Source organism: Amborella trichopoda, chromosome 6 (genome assembly GCF_054954075.1).
Source record: "Amborella trichopoda isolate Santa Cruz 75 chromosome 6, AtrichopodaSantaCruz75HAP2 v2.0, whole genome shotgun sequence".
NCBI lineage: Eukaryota > Viridiplantae > Streptophyta > Magnoliopsida > Amborellales > Amborellaceae > Amborella > Amborella trichopoda.
The window spans coordinates 16,623,851-16,644,402 of record NC_142341.1 but is presented as its reverse complement, the minus strand read 5'-3'; positions in this window follow the sequence as shown (position 1 = coordinate 16,644,402).

Below are 20,552 nucleotides of genomic sequence, written 5' to 3'. Positions count from 1 at the left end.
GAATTTAACCCCAGCGGGGTCATACACCGGATCTCCAATGACTCACAAAAACCATGGAAGTCTCAATCATCCCGTCACAAACCTTGTTCACTTGGGTTTCCCTGCAAAACTCTATTATTCCGATGGAGCATATCATACGTATTGAATCTCTACGAGAGCTTTAGATGAACATAGTCATGAAGCTATGGGTAAAATTACAAAAAAAATAAAAAAGTCAGGGCATGGTGATAACCCGAAAGGGCACCATGAGTAAAAATGACAGACAGGCATGACGACAAAGCCATGATTAAAAGTGTTCTGAAAATAAGAAACTGAGCGTGGTGAATATGACCTCATGAGTAAAAATGGAAATAAAAGGTGGATGTGACCTCAAAGTTATAGGTAAAAGAGCCTCAATAAAAGAAGAAATTGGTGAAAATTGTTCTGCGATGCCACTTCTATTCAGTTTAAGTGAAAACCTGAAAGGGCGCTTGGATTAATAAACAGGGTGATGCGGCTTTCAACCAAAGGCGACTTCAACTATTACAACAGAAGTTTGGTAGTTGGAAGGTACTGGGTGAAAATCATACTAGCCCTTCTCGTAAAAACGTTTTAGCTACACTAGGATCAAGTCCATGAAGGGCCCTCAGTTGTTGCAATAAAATATGTATTCTGATATGGGAGCAAGCCCTTAAAAAGCCACTCACTAGGGGATTGGAAAAATTGGAAGGCAATAAGTGAAAATCTGACCAGCCCTTCCCATGAAAAATTCTAGATACACTGAGATCAAGTCCATGAAGGGCCCTCAATTGTTCCAATAAAAGATGTCTGATGTGGGAGCAAGCCGTTAAAAAGGCACTCACTAGGGACTGGAAAAATTAGTAGGTACTGGGTGAAAATCAGACCAGCCCTTCCCATGAAAGAGTTCTAGCTACACTGGGATCAAGTTCATGAAGGGCTCTCAGTTGTTGCAGTAAAAGATGTATTTTGATATGGGAGGAAGCCCTTAAAAAGGCACTCACTAGGAGACTGGAAAAATTGGAAGGTACTGGGTGAAAATCAGACAAGCCCTTCTCATGAAAAAGTTCTAACTACATTGGGATCAAGTTTATGAAGGGCCCTCAGTTATTGCAATAAAAGATGTCTTTTGATGTGGGGAGCAAACCCTTAAACGACACTCAATAGGGGACTGGAAAAATTGGAAGGTACCAGGTGAAAATTAGACTAGCCCTTTCCATGTAAAAGTTCTAGCTAAACTGAGATCAAGTCCATGAAGGGCCCTCAGTTACTGGAACCAAAAATACCATTGGATTGGGATCAACCCCAAAAGGAACCCACCAGTTGGCTCATTAGGAAGCATTGTTGAACTAGAAAGGTAAGCCCTTCTACAAGGCACCCGGTCATCATGCTCCCCCAGAAAACAGATCCTAGTAGTGTTGGGAAGGAAGCCCTTAAGCAAGGTCCCCAGTCGCTAGAATCCACTTCAATCATTTCCCAGGGAAGAAGCTTAGCATGGTCTCCCCCTCAAGGATCATGTTGATGCCGATGATTGAGAAGAAAAAGATTGTTGGGAGGTAATAAAAGCATCTTAGTAAGGATTCGAAAGATAAACTTTGACGAGGTTTTGTTCCAAATGCTGTAGAAGAGTGGCATTCAACAGGACATGTTGTTATACGTCATTTTTGATGTACTTGTATCTTCGAGGCGAATAAGGAGAGAGCCAGTAGTAACCTAGTTCTGTCAGTATCCAAGATACTACCAGACCACAAGAACACTGCAACAATAAGCCTAAAACTAGGCTACCTCTAAAGAAGTGCTAGAAAAGCCTCAAATTGAATGAGGGGATATTTTGGGATACCCTAAGGACATATATAATGTTTTGTCACGTTCTGATAAGTTTGATATGATCAGGACGAAACTTGGTTTTCAAATCCAGTTTCTATTGTGCTAAAAATGGACATTCCAAATTTAGATCTGGAACCTCAAAAAACCCCAAGGAGCCAAATTTAGGCTTAATCGGACATTCTAGGACCATTCTGAGCCTAACTTACTATAAAAGGGTGAGTTTTACACGATTGCGATGCAACCTCAGTGAACTAGTTTCCATTTATGAAAACTGTATTTTCTCATTTCAGAATGATTTTCAAATACTCATAACTCGTTTATTTTGAGTCCAATCAAGCTCAAATTTGGACACGAGCTTGATCTTGATGACTTGATCATTTGACATATAGCATGCGTCATGGCGTGGCCTGAAACGAGAGAATTTTTAAAGGGAAAATAATATCGAAAGTATAAAATTTAGATTTTATACAAGAAAACATCCCATATTTTGAGAGACCATAGCTCAAGATCTTGATGTCGGATCATCACAAATATGGGTCTATTGCGACCGTATTGGAAAGAGCTACAATTTGATCAAACTTTTATGTACGATCGAAGGCCCGATGACATGAATTTTGTGGTTGAAAATGGCACAATTTTCAGGTCGCCGGAATCCCATTTTCCACCGACTTCGTTTAAACAGAAACAAAATTGGATGAAATTTATTGCAAAATGATTGTGACAATGTCCCCTTCAATTTGTGATCAAAATAAAGACTTGGAACATCCAAGAACGTGCCGGATTGGTAGTAGAAGAATTGCAAAGTTTATGAACTTGGTCGGATTTTGGGTTCTTCCTTAAAATCTATTTCAAGACGATCAAAGGTATCAAAACGTACTAAATAGTTCAAACATTGATTCTACGACGATTGATCGCTCGAATTACCACACCATAAACGTTTGAAAAAGCTTTCGAAGTCTAGCAATGGCAAGAGGCCCCTCATGGAGGGATGGTTTTGTCATTTATCAAAAAGTACTTAAGGGTATTTTGATAAAAAAAATGGGTAATATTTTAATTCATGAAATGGGTATTTTTTGACAATCTTGGGTATTTTTGAGTATTCCACCCTTATTTAGAGGTTGCTTTAAATAAGGAAACCCAAGTCATTTGTAATAGAACTATTGAGAGGCTTGATCATTATGTAACACTTGAGTATTTAGAGTAAACAATTGGCTCGTTCTTTTGCTTTTCTTTCAAGTTCAAGATCAAGTGGAGAGGAGAGAGAATCATTTTTGTAGAGAGAGAAAACACCTCTAGACCACCAAACACCCTACCCCTCTTCCCTACACCACACACCATAGCCCCTTCACTGCGCCATACACCATAAACTATAGTCCCTTCCGTTCCCTACACCGTACACCATACACCAGAGTCCATTTGCCATTCCATACACCACATTGGTCGGGGCCTGGTTTTTGCTTCTATCCTCACGTGGATAGGGCGTACGCACGTGGGGCAGAAAACCCTCTCTCAAACAATCGCAGGGGTCTGCGCTTGCTGGGCACATGTGGGTGCGTGGGCGTGACCCTCCTGAGCGTGGATAGGAACCAACAATGAGAGAGATATTTACAGCGGGAGTGTGTTTGGATGCTTACCTTGCTGTTTGGGGTTTGTGGGACACACCCGGGGAGTTCGTCCTCTTAGAACAATTATGAAGTCCTTCGGTTGTCTACCAACACGGTTTGGATGGGGACCCTCTTAAGATTTTCAAAAGATCTATTCTCTCTCTCTCTTGCTTGGAGCTGCCATGGGGCTTCATTATCCCTCCCTGCGATGATTCCCTCAAAGAGGCCGGCTCGCTGGTGGAAGGGTGCAAGAGAACCCAAGAGTTAGGACTCGTGGGCTCGCTTGGGACCGCACATCTGTTGTGGACGTGGGTTATTGTGTGGGGAAGATGATGTGTAGAGGAGAAGAGAGAGAGGGCTCAGGATGTGACCCATCTTAAGAGAGAAGAGAGTGGACCCGCACACTCAGAGATATTTCCTCTCTCTGGGAACGAGAGGAACCACGCTCTCAGGGGTATTTTCTTTCTCTCTGAAAGTTTTCGCTATCCTCTCGATGAGATTTGGGGTTCAAAAGCAAAAGACGAGTGAAAACAAGAGTTATGCCTCTCTTTTAGTGATGAATAATCCGCCTCTTTACAAATGACTTGACCTTGTTTATATAGAGAACTCACTGAACATGGGTGAATGCTAAAAAACTAAACTTAATTACAATTAAAGAAATTAGAATAAAATTTTGAAATTAGCTACAATGATCAAAACACTCTTAAATTCATTATGCTAATGAAGAAACCATCCTTGCCTACGGGGCCTTCTGCCATTGCCAGATCTTGTAAGATTTTTCGAAAACTTGTAGCGATGGTTCAATTGGTTTGCCATTATATCCTCGATGCTTATTCGATTCTGAGCATTTTGATGCCCTTAATCGTGCTGACGCAGCCTTTTCCCGTGGGGTGGAAATCCGATCAGATTTGTGAACTTTGATTGCTAATGCCATTCGACCAGTGATACTCTGAATCTTTATCTTGTTTGTAGAGGAAAGAGGAGACTGTCACAGTTGTTTTGCCCCATGTTTGGTATGTTTTGGTCTTCATTTGCGACATTTCCTAATTTGGGAGGTCATTAGAAAAAGAGATTCCAGCGACCGAGCAGACTTGCTTTTCCTATAACCTTGGGATTTGTGCTTATCAGACCTTGGATTTGGTACAACAGTTATACCAGTTTGTAACTCTTCGCTAGGTGGATGCATTGAACTCATTTTCGCGATGATCCGATTAGTGGATCTCGAGCTTTGTTTCATGAGGTTCGAGATGTCTTCTTCTTAAAACCATGATTTTTTTGGTTTTGTGGTCACCTTCTTTCTAGAAGAGGTTTGACTCAGGGTCACGCCACGGTGCATGCCGTAGGTCAAAATGACGGGGCTGGCACGATCTAGAATATGTCCAAATTTGAGCTCTTTCTGATTCTAGATGAAGTTGTTGTGGGTCCTTGAAGTCTCTCTCGAGATGTGATGTTGCAGTCTCCGTACTTGGGGACTGGTTTAGTGAAGCCACATCACTATAGTATAAAACCTACCGTTTTGAGGCTGTATGGGCGTAGACCCCTTTTGGGTGGTCCAATTGAGCCCAAATTTGGTCCTCGGGGTTTTTTCGACGTTCTGAATGCAATGGCGATGGTCTGATACTATTCTGAAGCCGCTAGTATAGGGGTATAGTTGTAAGTTATTTCCTTGGTAAGATAACAATCCTCCCAATTTGTCTGATTTGAGGCTTATTTCACGATACAACGTTGGTCTGTCAGTGTCTTGAGTACCAGTAGGACCAAGCTATTACCAACTCTCTCCTTATTTATGTGGCAGATGTAAGTATGATAAAAGTGATGTATAACAACTTGCCTCGATGGATGTTGCGCTTTGAGAGAAGGGCAACATTCGGAATGAAACCTTTGTTGTCGAAGTTCATCTCTTGAATCCTCACTGAGACGTGTCTATTTCCTCTCAACAGATGTTTTTCTTCTCGATCACGGCATCTGCGTAATCCTTGAGGGGTAGACTTTGCTAAGATTTTTCTTGGAGGGTGACCAAAGTGGTCTCTAGCGGACTGGAGCCACGGTTTGGGGTTTTCTCCAAGTCCTACTACAGTCCGTTTTCGAGGAGAGCGCACTGATAGGCTGCCTTGTGGAGGGCTTACCATTCCATACCAACGAAATCTCCTGATGGCCCAGCTAGCGGGTGCCCTTTTGTGGGCGTTGGTCTCAATCTTGCTGGTAAGAAAAAAAATTTTTTTTTGGCCCTTTGGCCAGATTTTTGTTGGCACTGGGGCGGGATTTTTTTGTTTGACATTGGGGCTGGATTTTTTTGTTTGGTGCTGGGGCCAGAGTTTTTGTTGGTGCTGGGCCTGAAATTTTTGTTTGGTATTGGGGCCAGATTTTTGTTGGCGTTGGGGCCAAATTTTTTTTGTTTGGCACTGGGGCTGGATTTTTTTTGTTTGTTATTAGGGCCCCATTTTTTTTTTAGCACTGGGGCCGAATTTTTGTTGGTGCTGGGGCCGGATTTTTTGTTTGGCATTGGGGCCGGATTTTTGTTGGAATTGAGGCCAGAGATTTTTTGTTTGGCACTGGGGCCGGTGTTTTTGTTGGCGCTGATCCGTATTGTTTTGTTCGGCTCAAGCACCCTTGCAGGTCACTTGAATCAGGTGGAAATGACGCCACGAGGGTGGTTTCACCAAGTCCTTTTGTTGAGGAAATTTTACCCATGACTTTGAGGTCACATCCGCCTTTTGATTTCCAATTTTACTACCCTTGCGGGTTTTTCCAGGCCCAGTTTTCTTGTTTTTTGGACACGTTTACTCATGACTTCACGACCATGCCAGCCTATTATTTTTACTCATGGTGCCCTCTCGGGTTTTCACCATGTCCATTTTCTATTATTTTGGTGATTTTATCCATATCCTTGGTGGCTATGTTAGCTTGAAGCTCTTTTTCTTTTTATCAAGATGATTTCCATCGTGCCCGACTTCTTCTTTGGAGGAGGCTTACTGGAGCAGCGACCTTCTTGACTGAGGTGTTGGAGCAGGTGAGTGCGATTTAGTCACGCTCCCATTGTAGGCACGCGGGGCACTTGTCTTCGTCGGTCGTTGATTGCTGAAGACGACCTTTGGAGGCGACGAAGTGAATCCATGTGGAGGTCCCTTGACTCTTGGAATGAGGGCCGTTCTGATGACTGGCCTGCGTACATGGGGAATGTCGCCCAAAAAGTGTGATGGCTCAGGGATTAATGCATGAAGACGACGACCGGATGACGAAGCGTTTGGAGACTGACACGTGGTCAAAGAAAGTGACGCCTGCAAGGCGAAGCGGTGGGAGATCCGCCTTGTGATATGTTGATAATTATGCATGGGAGGTGAAGCGGCTGAAGATTTAACCGGTAATGCTTTGAAAATGACGTCTGGAAGGCGAGGCATCAAGACTTGAATGGCAGTAAAACGAGGCACCATTGTAATGACACGTGTCCATGTGGTTGGACGAGGTGTTGCTCAAGAAGCGAAGCGCTTTGATGGCGGTCCTATGAGAAGGTGAGGCGGAGCGAGTGGGAAAGCAGTTCCTCTTGTTGTTTGGAGAAACTTCCCTTTCCTGTGTTCTTGTATAGAATGAAGAGACCCCTCTTTTTCTAAAGCGTCCTCTCGAGAGGCCATGTCCTTTGCTGAGGCTAGCTCTCGGGTGCGTCCAAGTGTTGCGCTTCTAGGTGACGGTGTTCAATCATGCGAAAGTGCTGGTGGACCCATGCTAGGTGGGGGGTTCGTGCCGTTAGGTCCCTTTTGAGCTCTGGTGCTTCAAAGAGCAAGGTCCAAGGATGTACATAAGGTGTTGAGGGTCAGCCATCCTAAATCCCGTCAGGCTCATCCAGATAGGATGGCCTATTGTGATGGTCTTCGTTGATCTGCCTTCTTATTCATGATGGTCGAACAATCGGGTGATTTGATCGACTTGTTGGTTTAGCGCTTGGGTGGGCTACTAGTATGTGGAGCAAGGGCCTTTTTGCTCAGGCTTTCATTTGTTGCTGCTCCTGTAACTAGCATCCGGTTCTTTGCCTTCCTCACAGAAGGTGGGAAAGAGCGAGGGTTATGCCCATTCTCTCAAGTTCTCTTTTGAAAAGAATGACCCCTCGTCTTAGAAGACATTACTACTCCGAGAAGCTGGCGGTGCCTTGGAAGGCAAGAGACACGTTTCAGAACGGATGTACTTCCTTATAGCTACTGATTATTGTAACCATGATTCTGTAATCCTTTTGTTCATGAAATAAATTTCCATTTGGCTTAAACGCTTTTTGTTTCCCTGTACCTTTTGCTTTTCTTTTCTCGCAAATGGTTTGTTTTATCTTCTCTTTCCTTGGCTTAGTTCTTATCCCTGCTATTGGCGAGGATAAGAAATGGTCTGTAGGATGCTCATCTTGCATGTGGGGCAGTCACCATTTGCCTTGATCTGAATTGTTGGAACACCCCTGTGGGTTTTCATCCTAATCCTTGGGGTATATATCATTTTTTATTTTCGCAAGGACCCTGATTTTATTTTATTTTTTTATTATTTTTGTTTTTTTTGTTGTTAGCACTTGACCGTAGAGGGTGCTGAGTGATTGGATGGCGCAAGGAACGTGGTTCCCTTATCCACCCAGTGTAGTGGTGCGTGAGTGCACATCGAACTCTTGAGTGACCTTGAAGCACGTGTGGGCTGAGGGGAAGTATTGTGTACCTGAGCAGCGTTTTCCGGTAGTGGACGCGTCGTTCTTGGTGAACAGGGCTGCGCATGAGGGGAAGTAAATTCTACATGAGCAGGCTACGTCGGGATTGCAAAACGTCTTGATTATGTGTCCTTCATGCCTTCTCGGGACAGAACGTGACCTTTCACATGTGTGGCGTGTCGCTTCTTGTTCCATTCGTACTTCTGTACCTTTGAGTCACAAGACGTTTCGCTTGTGTGGAGCTTTAGTTTGCATGTTGGTTGTGCTTCTGTGACGCCGTTTTTACGCGACGTGTCGTCCCGCATGCCGTTGACACTCCCTCATGATTGGGCCATGCATCATGCTGCCGATTTTAAGGGATACGCCATCCTTACTTTTTGGCTTTATAAAAGGAATTCACAAGGGAAGTTCTCATTTTTACAAGGGCTTTTTTATCCAGAGTGAAAACCCTAATTTCTTTTTTACCTTCTGGCTGCGCCCCCTTTTATCGTTGGTCTATTGAGTGGAGCCTCTTGCTACACTCCAGTGCTTTTATTGACGACCATGGTGGGTGCCAATTCGACTCCTCCTCCAAGTAGTGCCTGCTTGTTTATTTGCTCTCTTTGGCACACTTTTGGTCTGGCCATAACACCATTTCTTTTTGGGCGCTAACTTCTCTTTCTGTTCTTTTTGATACTCCTTTGCAGTGGAGATACCTGACATGGACTGTTTGCCTCGTGAAGGGGAATTAGGAGCTGATCCTAATACTGACAATCCTCATGAGATATAATGGCCTTTGACAGCCACTCATGAGGAGGGGCTGCTCAGCCTGGTAGCCATGAGGATACTACGAGCGTCCCAGTAGGAAGAGGGTCAGGCTCCAACTTAGTCGCCAGGCTCGAGTGTGGTCAGAGGACTCCTGTGATTGTGGGGTCGCAAAGTGTTCCCTCGGGAGCAAGGGAGGAGAGGCGAGAGGAGAAAGGAGCAAGGGAACTGAGGGTCCTCAGTCGGTCCCCTCTGTTTTAAAGAAGAGTACTAAAGAGGAGGGATTCATCCTCCACGGGTGAGTCGCTGGCGACTACTTCTGCCAAGCGTGTGAAGTTTGCTGCTGGTGTGGTTTCGACCCTGCCTCATGCGACGTCGATGCTGATTGATGTCGAGGCTGAGGACAATGTCATGAGGGTTGGCGATGTGAATTCAACGACTTATGATTCGGCAGCTTCAGAAGTGGAGCAAGGGTCGGAATCTGGCTCAAAAGCGCCTTCCTTAGTGCGGGTCATCGAGTCGGAAGGTGTTCGCTTCAAGGACGCGAACTGGGGAGCCCTTGTCCGGACGTCATGCAGTCCTCCCCGGATCTTTGGTTCTTGTGGTTGGGTGTACAACTCTTGATGTTCCCCCTCGTGCTTCCATTGGTTCTCGACCTCGGCCTCATCAGCGTCGAATTTTAAGGCGCTCACCGTGAAGCGTATGCTTCGATCAGAACTTCAAGGGATTAAAGAGTGCGCCCTTTCTGATCTCAAGGAAGAGATATAGGCTATTAAGGCTTGCACAACTAGCTTAAAGGTCGTGTACCCAGACGAAGAAACCTTCGACCAACTGAAAGAGTTGCTGCAGAGACTCATGGATTGGAGAGCGGAGGCCCTTTTATGTGAGACTTCGGTGCGGGCGGCTCATGAGGCCAGCCTGGCTTCTTTGAGGGTGAGGCTGGTTAATCAACAAGCTCTTGTGAAGGGCCACGAGGAAAGGAAGAAGCGGATCGCCTCTCACTATGCTTGCCTCGTGAAGCAAGAGGTGAGCATATCTTGAGAGATTTTGGAAGCAGAAGACGAGATTGCCTTATTGCAAGCCCGCATGGCTGATTCAAAAGACTGTCAACAGCGGTATCGGGAGGTGATTGCCACAAACTCTGGCAGACTGAAGCAGTTGAGCTTTGAAGTGAGGGCGGTCACTATTTTGTTTGAGTCAGTCGCTCAGGACATTACTCATGGTGAGGAGCAGGTACGGGATGCACTAGAGGGTGTGCAGGAGCTGAAGGTGAAGCTATGCGAGGCCCTTGACCATTTTTTAGAGTCTTTTTATTCTGTCTTGCGGGCCCTCGAGGCTGGCCAAATTTTGGATCCTCTTGACATATGAAGAAGATGGTTATCTTTTTCTTTTCTTGTTCAATTCATCGATGGTTTGCTTTCTCGTGCTCCTGCCTCAAACCTTGCCCCCAACCTTCTTTGAGAAGGAAAATGAGGGGATGAACTCTACTGCGAAGACATTTGAATTTGTTCATAATCGTCATAAACACCGGCAGAGGTTTTCTTTCAAGGCATTCGCCCTTTTTTTTTTTTTGAGGAGGTAGTTTAAATTCATACCACCGTGACGATAGGAGGCACATTTAAATTTAAAGTCTTGCCTTCGAGACTGCCAGCACGGTGTGCTTCTAGGGTTTCTCGCCCATATAGGGTACAACTTGGACGGTCCTTGTAGTGATGTATTGACCTCCCTCAGCAAAGAGAACTTACCTTGGGATGAAGTCATGCAAGGTAGGAAGAGGGCAAAAGGATCCCGCCTCGATGGGGCGTCGAGGGGATTCAAAATTGCGACCTTGCGCCGCTGAGATCTTTTGATTTTCCCCCTTTCTTCAAGCGGACAAGACTCTTAAGCTTGGGGTGTGGGTGCCATATCTACTTGGCGAGCAGCCTCCCTTCTTATGCTTTTCATCTTGCCACGACCATGATATACTTCCCACGGTGCGAGCATTCTTGTGGGAGCACGAGGAGTGGGTGCTTCCGTAGTAATGGAGACAGGACCTCGAGCTTGTTCGACCTCCTTCTGTTGTGGGGCTTCAGCTTCATGAGTTTCCCCCAAAGGCAGAGATTGCCAATCTATTAGGACTATCCTACCGCTTTGTAGATACCTTTCCAAGATGGATTGGAATCCGAAACAGTAGGTCAAGTCGTGCCCTTTTAGTTGATCATAATGACACCAAGAGTCTTGATTTCTTTCGGTAGTCTGCCTTCATTTCTTGGGTGCGCAAGGGGCTATCATCTCATGCTGCACCATTATGTTGAAGAGGGCGGGAAACAGGTGCAGAGATAGTTTAGTCATAGGGGCCTCGTCCACCGACTCTTCCTGGACTGTGATCATATGGGAAGCTTCCGGAGTTCCGAACGCCTTCTTGAGGTCTTCCAAGTTGATTTTCCCGTTTTGGATTAAGGCCTCAATGTGGTCCTTCAGCTAAATGCAGTCCTGCACAGGGTGACTTAGCGTTTGGTGATAGGCGCAGTAGTTGGGGTGGTTTATTTGATGGTAGGAAGGACCACCATATCCTGCTCAATCAGCATCCTCAAGAGGGCTGGTTCCCACACCTTCTTCAAGCTATATTATTGATTCAATCTCCGCTCGAAGTCTTTGGTTCGATAATAGCTTTATGGAGGGGGCATTTTGTTATAATTTCATTTTTGAGGTAGTTGGTGCTGCGTCCCCCTTGATTTTTTGGCTATAGCCCCTGAGAGGTATCTAATGTCTACAAAGGAGAAACATTAGGTACAGGTTGAGAGGTGGTAGTGATTGCCGCGCTGATTAGATTCTTTTGTTGGATAGCAGGATCTATCCACCTTTGGATGTACTGACTCACTGACTCATCCAGGTTTTGAGCCATTTTGAGGAGCTCTATGGCTTGGACATCCAACTTCGCTTTGTAGAAGCGTTTATATAACAACTGTTCCATTTCGAGTTGGGCGGCAAGCAGGCGTAGCACTTGAAAGAAGGCCCAATTAGAGTTTCTACAAACTGTTGGAGCGACAGTTTGGGGTCCAAAGCTGACTCTTAACATGCGGACATGAAATGGGCCACGTGCTGCTGAGGCGATCCCGTGCCATTGAGGACTAGAAATCTCCCTTTTTGGTACCTAATAGGGAAGGGGATTTGATCAATAAAGGGCAGGTAAGGCTTCTAGTATAAAACACATTCTTGTGTTTCAGACACCTGCAAGTCTTGGATGCTTTTATTTATCATTCACTGCACGTCTTCTTACATGAACATCAATGGCATAACTTGGGAAGCTATGTTGGGCTAGTCCTCAAAAGGGACAAGAGGGTTTGGAGGCCATGAGGTTTGGGCCTGAGGGGGAGGCTGAGGTCTTTCTTCCTCTCCGTGCGGCATCTCCGGGGGATAGTTTGCCTCTTGATGGGAAGACACCGCAGGTCGAGCATCTTCAAGCCCTTTAAGCCTATCCAAGATGTTGTTTCGGATGCTCTCGAAGCGAGTCATCGGGTTTTCAGGGTCTTTCCCGTCATTGCTTACCATCATTACCTCAACTTGCTCATCAGAGTCTGGTAACTCGGCGGGAGGGGTGATCCTGATCCGCTTTGTACCTCGATCCAGCATTCTAAGCAGCAAGGGCTGTGCTTGCCCCCTTTGCATCCGAGATTGCTTTAAAGCACATGTGGGTACCGGCTCTGAACGACCTTGGGGCCGGACTGCTGTCGAGCCTGATGCCCGAAGGCCTTGGAGCCAAGGTTTGAGTTGGATGGGCAAAAGATGGCCTAGGGGCCATATCCCGGCTGCTGGCTCTTGACGGCCTTGGGGCTGCGGGTTGGGAAAAGTGGGTTCACCTTCATGTATTTCAACAACATTGGAATGAACAATGTCGTTTGTCTCGGGTTCCTCCGTGTCTTGCAACGGGTGGAATCGGTTTTGTTTTTGTAGATCTTCTATGATAGAAGAGTCTACTTTTTGTTGTAAGGGTGGCACTTCCATCCCCTTTACTTGTGTAAGTTGCAAGCTCTAGCAAATCTTCCCCAACAATCGGAAATGATTCTAGTCTCCTTCTTGGCAGGCCCGCTTGATGGATGCACCAGCAAAGATGATCAATTCAGGCAAAGTGCGCTGCCCAGGAAGAAGGGAGTTCGTAAGGGATCGTGGTCGCTGAGAATTGTCTAAAGAAATGGGGGGCCTAACTGGTTGTCACTGGCGGCGGCCTCCTATCTCGAGTTCTGCCGCGGGGGTTGGCTTACTCGTGCAAGGAAGGTAGAGTGGAGAGGATGGTGCTCAAGGGGAACTTCTTCGAGTACCATGTAGCTGTTTGAAGACATTTTTCAGCACCATGGGTTCCCGATGGGGAATAAAAGGGAGAAGCTGGTCAATAAAGCCTGACAAACAGTGGAAATTTCAATAGTCTCAGAATGACCCTAGAACTGGTCAATATCTTCATAAGGACTTATAAAAGCCTCCTGTCAAGTTTCATCGTATTTCGACATGTCTAAAGTAGTGCATACGGAGAAACAGTTTCGGTAGAATCAACCTCTGGCACCTTGAAACAGATCCCCATAACTAGAACCCTACTCTCGGAGCAATAAATGGCCGTGGGACCACACTATTAGGGGTAAAATTTTAGCTTAAACGGACACTCCAGGAAGAAATTATGAGCAAAAGACCGAAACAGGAGAAGCCGCACACTATTCCTGTGCGGCTACCCTGCAAGTAATCTCCATTAAAATGCACTCACGAGCAGTGACTTGTAATGCTCGTATCTCACTCGTCCAAGATCGGATCGTGCTCAAACTTGATAGAGCATATTCATCTCATCAAAATGAGCGTTTCAATATGTGGTACATCCCTTGATGATGACCAAGGCAGAAGAAAAACTAGAGAGAAGTTCATGATTTGAAGCTACGTGCTGCAAAAAATTAGCAGGACATCCGCTCACTCGAGCTGCCGAATCACAGTTCCAGCGAACCCGATCGACATGAGATCAGTTGCATCGTGTGCGTAAGGTCCATGGATATCATTGGTCTGAACGCCGTCTGTGATGAACAGTTGGATTTTACACAAGATCAAGTTGAAATCACTGCAGATTCTGGTAGTCGGAAACTCAAATTCCGGCCAAAGTCTAAGATGGCCAAAACTTTTTTCGGACACCAAATTGCATCCCGTTTGTTGAAATGCCACCTTGGTGACATGCTCAGTGTAATTCAGTGAAGAAATCTCAGAAAAACATCGATATGAAGACGCACTATCAATCAAAAATTTCAAGATCTATTCAAATTTGAGGTTATGTGATCATGCCTTTAAAGTGTCATTCATGACTTAAAATTCATATCAAAATGATCGTAGTATCGAGCCCTATAAGATGGCAATCATCTTTTGTCCAATCGGAAGCCGGATCGTCTACGGATCGTCTGAGAAGAATCAAGAATGTCTCTAGTTCTCAACAGGGACTGTTTTGAAATTTCTCCAATTGTTAAGTAGGGGCAAATCAATCATTTTATACCATATTTTCTTTTTTTTAATTCAAATAAACTTTAATTATGAGCAATAAAATTTGACATTCTTCTTTGAATTCATGAGTGTATCTCGGAGAGAGAAAGAGGAGAGAGAAATTTTAGAACAGTACCCCTCCCACTCTCAAGGTATTTTCTCTCTCTTCCTTTCTTCTCTCTTTTCGATTTTATTTTCCTCTTCTTCTCTTCTTTCTCCCTCGTCAGAACTTTTCTCAGAGGCCATGCACAGCAGTAGCAGTGCTGTACATGCCTCTTTCTTTCTTTCTCCTCTTTTGGCTTCGCAGGTCGTGCATGTCGATGGCATCACCATGCACGAGCTTCTCCCTCTCTCTCTTTGTTTGTCTCTTTTCCTCAACATGGTTCGCACACGACATTAGTCGTCATTGTGCGAAGCACTGTCTGAAGGAGCACACGGCGAGCCGGGCTGTGTTCAAGCAATGGGTCGGGGCTCCTGTTTTGGTTATAAGACTAGCGTCTCACGTGGCGATGTGTATCGCTGACCGCAAACTATTTCTCTTTCCTCTCACGGCTCGTAGACAACGATACCTATCGCTGCCCGCATGGGTCTCACCTTGCCTCGCGCCTATCACAGACAACGATACCTATCACCGTCCGCAGGGGTCTCGCCCTGGTTCGCATCTTTGTAGACGGCAATACCTATCGCCGTCGATGAAGGGGCACAGCAGTGCCTATCGCCGCCTGCGGGGGTCTCGCCTTACTTTGCGTCTCTTGCAAACGGTGATGCCTATCACTGCCCGAAGGGGTCTCGCCTTGCCTCATGCCTATCGCAGATGGCGATAACTATCGTTGCCTGCGAATGGATCGTCCGGGGAGAATCAAGAACGTCTCTAGTTCTCAATAGGGACTGTTTTGGAATTTCTCCAATTGTTAGACAGGGGCAAATCAGCCATTTTGCACCCTATTTTCTTTTTTTTTTAAATTCAAATAAACCTTAATTATCATCAATTTGGGCTAGTTTTGGGTCATCCTTAGCCCTAGTCTATAAAAAGACGCTACCTCTCATTGAGAGGGAAGCTGAAAAAATCACTGTAAATGCCACTTTCGTTCTCTACATTGAGCAATAAAATTTGACATTCTTCATGAGTGTGTCTTGGAGAGAGAAAGAGGAGAGAGAAAGTTTAGAGCGGTGCCCCTCCTACTCTCAAGGTATTTTCCCTCTCTTCCTTTCTTCTCTCTTTTCGATTTTCTTTTCCTCTTCTTCTCTCTCTTCTTTCCCCCTCGTCTGAAATTTTCTCAGAGGCCATGCACGGCAGTGGCAGTGTCGTACATGCTGCTTTCTTTCTTTCTCCTCCTGTGGCTTTGCAGGTCGTGCATACCAATGGCAGCGCCATGCCCGAGCTTCTCCCTCTCTCTCTTTGTTCGTCTCTTTTCCTCAACATGGTTCGCACACGGCGTTAGTCATCGTTGTGCGAAATGCCGTCTGAAGGAGCACACGGCAAGTCAGGCCACGTTCAAGCAACGGGTAGGGCTCCTGTTTTGGTTATAAGACTAGCGTTTTGTGCGGCGATGTGTATCGCCGATCGCGGACTATTTCTCTTTCCTCTCACGGATCGCAGAGGGCAATACCTATCTCTACCCACAGGGGTCTCGCCTTGCCTCTCGCCTATAGCAGACAGCGATACCTATCGTCTCCCGCGTCGCCGCCCACTGGTTTCGTGTCTCTTGCAGACGGCGATACCTATCACCGCCCGTGAAGGGGTCACGGCAATGCCTATCGTCGCCTGAGGGGTCTCTCCTTGCTTTGCATCTCTTGTAGATGGCGATGCCTATCGCCTCCTGTGGGGGGTCTCGCCTTGCCTCATGCCTATCGCAGATGGCGATAACTATCGCCGCCCGCGAAGGGGTCGCGGCATTGCCTATAGCCGGCCGTGGGGGTCTCGCTTTACCTCGCGTCTCTCGCAGACAACGATGCCTATCACCGCCCGCGAAGGGTCTCGACAATGCCTTTCGCCGTTCGCAAGCTTCTTCTGTGCGTTCTGTGCCCCTCGCAGACGACATTGCCTATCGCCGCCCTCGAAGGGTCATGCTGCCTTCTCATGTTGCCGACAGTGATGGCTAACGTCGTCTAAAGTTCACTACCCGTCCCTTTGCCACGAGCAGAAGTGTCCAGCGCTGTCCAGGGGCCACGACACTAGTTCTTTACAGCTGTGGACAGTGATGCCTAACGCCGCCAGAACTTGTTTCCTTCAACTATCCTGCTAGTCTCATCCCCTTGTAAAGTCCTCTTCTCTTTTCTCCCCTTATTCACACCCTCTTTTTCATCAACCTAAATGTGCATCATCCTAAGACAAGGGTGCATCCTTCGGCCCACTTGTCACGCAAATTAACCATGTTAGTGCTGTACAAAAAACAAAGAGATTACAGGTCAAGGGAGGTGATTCCGAACAAGTTAAAGTAACTAGGGGGCTTTCCATTGCGATCTAAGAGGGCGCCCTCGCGCGTCAACCCGAGTAAGCTACGAAGCTAGGTGAGGTTGGTCCCCACCTCAGGTTCAAAATTCATCTCTCACCAGTTGGGCACTTGCCCTTGTTTTGTGAACAAGGTTCTCGAGAGAGCGGTATTAGGTCCTGGGTCTTCCAAACTCGAGACATGTGTCACCCAATCACTTAGACCAGGGAGGCGACTTCGAGGCATTCGATCGGTAGCAAGCGGCTTTGGGGCAGTTGGAGGAGCGGTGGACGCTCATTTCCCCTTTTTGCCGATAGCGTCCCTAGACCTGCATGTGTGTGCACGATCCATAATAGTGCTTGAGGTGGATCTAGGTCCAACACCTCGTGAAGCAGGAGGCTAAGTATTTGTAATACTCGCCCGTTTAGTTTGGGAGGCCTTTTTGGCTAGTCGCAATTACAAAAGATGTGTGCTGGTTCACAAAGATTCGAGAGGAATCGAGCGAAATCATAGCAGTGAGTGCCGGCCTCATCACTGAAGACAAGGAAGCCGATCTCGCTGCTCTCTGCATGAGGATGTTCATTTTCTCTAAAATTTATTTTTATTTTTATTTTATTTTTTATTTTGCACTTTCTAGGGTTTGCAACGAAATGGATAAGCCTCAGAAATTGCTGTGAGGTTATTTAGCTAAAACGATACCAAATGGAAAATGGAGAGGATGAAAAACCCTAAAGTAAGGAGAAAGAGAGAAAGGGCGTAGTGCTTTGACAGAGAGTCGGAACGAATCTGAAGTCGAGCTCAATCCGACAACCTCAGATCTAACGTGCGAGCTCAAATTTGAGGTTGAGGAGCCTAGAGCCTATGTCTCTGGGTGGGCTCTATAAGGGATTGGGTCCAAGTTGTATGAAGTTGGTCCCAGCTCCTGGTATGGCATTATGTGCTATGAAACCATCAAGGGAATACTTGTTGATGAGGAAGATAAAGCTTAGGTTTCTAGAGAGCGAGGCATGGGTTTTTTAGAAGAGAAGGAATAATAGCATCACATCTCAAAGTTCCTACAATTGGGTCCATAAAGCTCATTCCCCAATTGATTAATCCCTGTATCACTTGCATTTGAAAAAGAACATGGAGAGAGAGAGAAGGGCATGAATAAGTCAAGTCATCATGTAGGGTAATGAAATTTCCCGACCTCAGATTTGAGGTTGGCGAGCCTCAGATCGAGGTCGGCGAGCCCAAAGTTGAGGTTGAAGCCTCAGATCTGAGGTCGGCGAGCCCAGATTTGAGGTTGAAGCCTCAAATATGAGGTCGAAGCCTCAATCTGAGGTCGGCGAGCGCAGATTTGAGGTTGAAAATACTATAGCTCTGATACCATATTAGAAACTCAGAATTTCGTAGAGAACTCGCTTTATTATTGATTAAGAATATACAAGACCCTATATAAATATACAGTTAGTAATAATTAAAGATAAATTCCAATGGTTATAGATAATTACTAACTAATCTTATCATAATCAAGAAACACCTAATTAAGAGATATATACCCATACAGCTACATATCCATACTGATATATATTCATAATGATGTATATCAATACTAATAAGATATCCATAAGCTAACAATTATACTGTTTTTAGAGCTTAAAATCTTAATTTTTTTTCACAACATAATGTTCTAGCCGAGATGTTTGATGTGGAATTTTTTTAAAGTTCGAATTGTAATTTTCAAAGAGTTATGAAGTGAAGCTTTACTTATTTTAATAGGGTTGTAGGCCTATCAAACCATTTTCCTTACTAAAATTAAGTCAAATGGCAAACCAAATTTGAATTTCAGATTGCTTCAAGTAAAAAGCGGTGCATCCCAATAAATCAAGGTAGTGTATTGCTACATAAGCGCACTATATGTTAATCTCTCGATCAAAATACTTATGAACAATTGTTTCATGTGGGCTGGACCCCATTTCTACAGTATATGTTCCACAGGTATAAGCATCCATCTTAAAGATGGATGCAAATAGGTGGTCCATCTAGAAACAATTGTAACTAACATTCCAAATATTTTCTTAATATAATTATTATTTCTAATTTTCATTTTTTTGTTTTTTTCATATTCATGATCTCAATATTAAAAATTATATATTCTCTAAAAAATAGGACCATATTATATTTAAAAATATATTTATTGCCAAGTCTGCATTTCTACACTATACAGGCTGCCAGCATGCTAACCGCATCCAATACTTACTTAGGAGGATTTTCCTTATTTAGAATTTTGAGATCCACCTTAGAATCATCATAGAATACTTTGAAAAAAGAAAAAGCAATAGACTACGAGTGCTTGAACACTTAAATTTGATGGTCCCAAAATTAGTGTGTGTTCAATTTCAGGACGCTAGTTACTTCAAGCAAATTAAAATATAACATGCAAATAAAAATTTTCTTCCGTTTAATGCTGGTAGCTAGGTTGCAGTGGTTACAATGTTTGTATTTATGTATTTTTGGCGTACGCTAAACCCGATATATTGGTGATCGACAAAACTGTTTTTTTCAATTTATATCTGATAACGCACTTCCGAACTGGACCCAAATGTATATTAAGATTCCCTAATAGGCCAATACGCCAGTATGTATATCTGATAACGCACTTCCGAACTGGACCCAAATGTACATTAAGATTCCGTAATAGGCGTACGCTAAACCCGATATATTGGTGATCAACAAAACTGTTTTTTTCAATTTATATCTGATAACGCACTTCCGAACTGGACCCAAATGTATATTAAGATTCCCTAATAGGCCAATAGGCCAGTATGTATATCTGATAACGCACTTCCGAACTGGACCCAAATGTACATTAAGATTCCCTAATAGGCCAATACGCCAGTAGGTATATGGTCGTCAACATTATTATCGTCGTTATCATCATCTGAGTCTTATTTCAATTATTTGAGATCGCATACACGAATCCTATTCAGACATTTTTCTCTATCAAGAGCTACTAGTATGAGCAAAATGAGCTAAAACGATTTGTCTAAACAATCCCAAATAATCTCAGATGATGATGATAACTAGTATATGCATGGTATATATTTTAATTCATAATGAGAAAGAGAGGTTCCGTCATTTCACTCCATCAAGAAGCATACCAATGGCATATACATTAATACGCCATTAGAGACAGAGAGAGGTTTTTTTCTTTGTTGTTTTCATGTGTAGGGGGGGTGTGCGGGGTAGGTATTTTTCCATAGCCGGAGTTTGCTACGTTTACAAATACAAAAGGATAAGGCTTCCATGATAGAATAATCCATTGACCTCATCCTCACCTATTTTATGAAGGGAAAAATGCCTATTTTACCCATTTATTTCTTCAATTCCCATAAAACCCACCCTTAGATAGTTTAGGCTTTTATATTAGGGTGCGGTTTGTATAGAGCCGAGGCTCTAGACAATCAAAGTAAAACATACCTTCAAGCAGTGTCGAGAAATATGGCTTTAATACTAGAAATCTCTGAGATAGCCTTAGAAATATTTAATTATAAAATTTAAGGCTTAAAAAATAGTGTAGATCGAGCAGATCAATGAAAACTTGAAAATCGTGAAAATTGACAGTCCAAAAAATGCGTTACAAGATGCACTATTTTCAAAACTTGAAATCCATTTTTTTCTCATGTCCATGCATCTTGATGTCGGTATGATCAATTTGAGGATATTAGGGCTTCAAAACAACCTCCTCTAGTGAAATTTTTGAAGTGGGCTCTAATCTAATTGTATAGAGCCTCGGTTCTATATAAACTT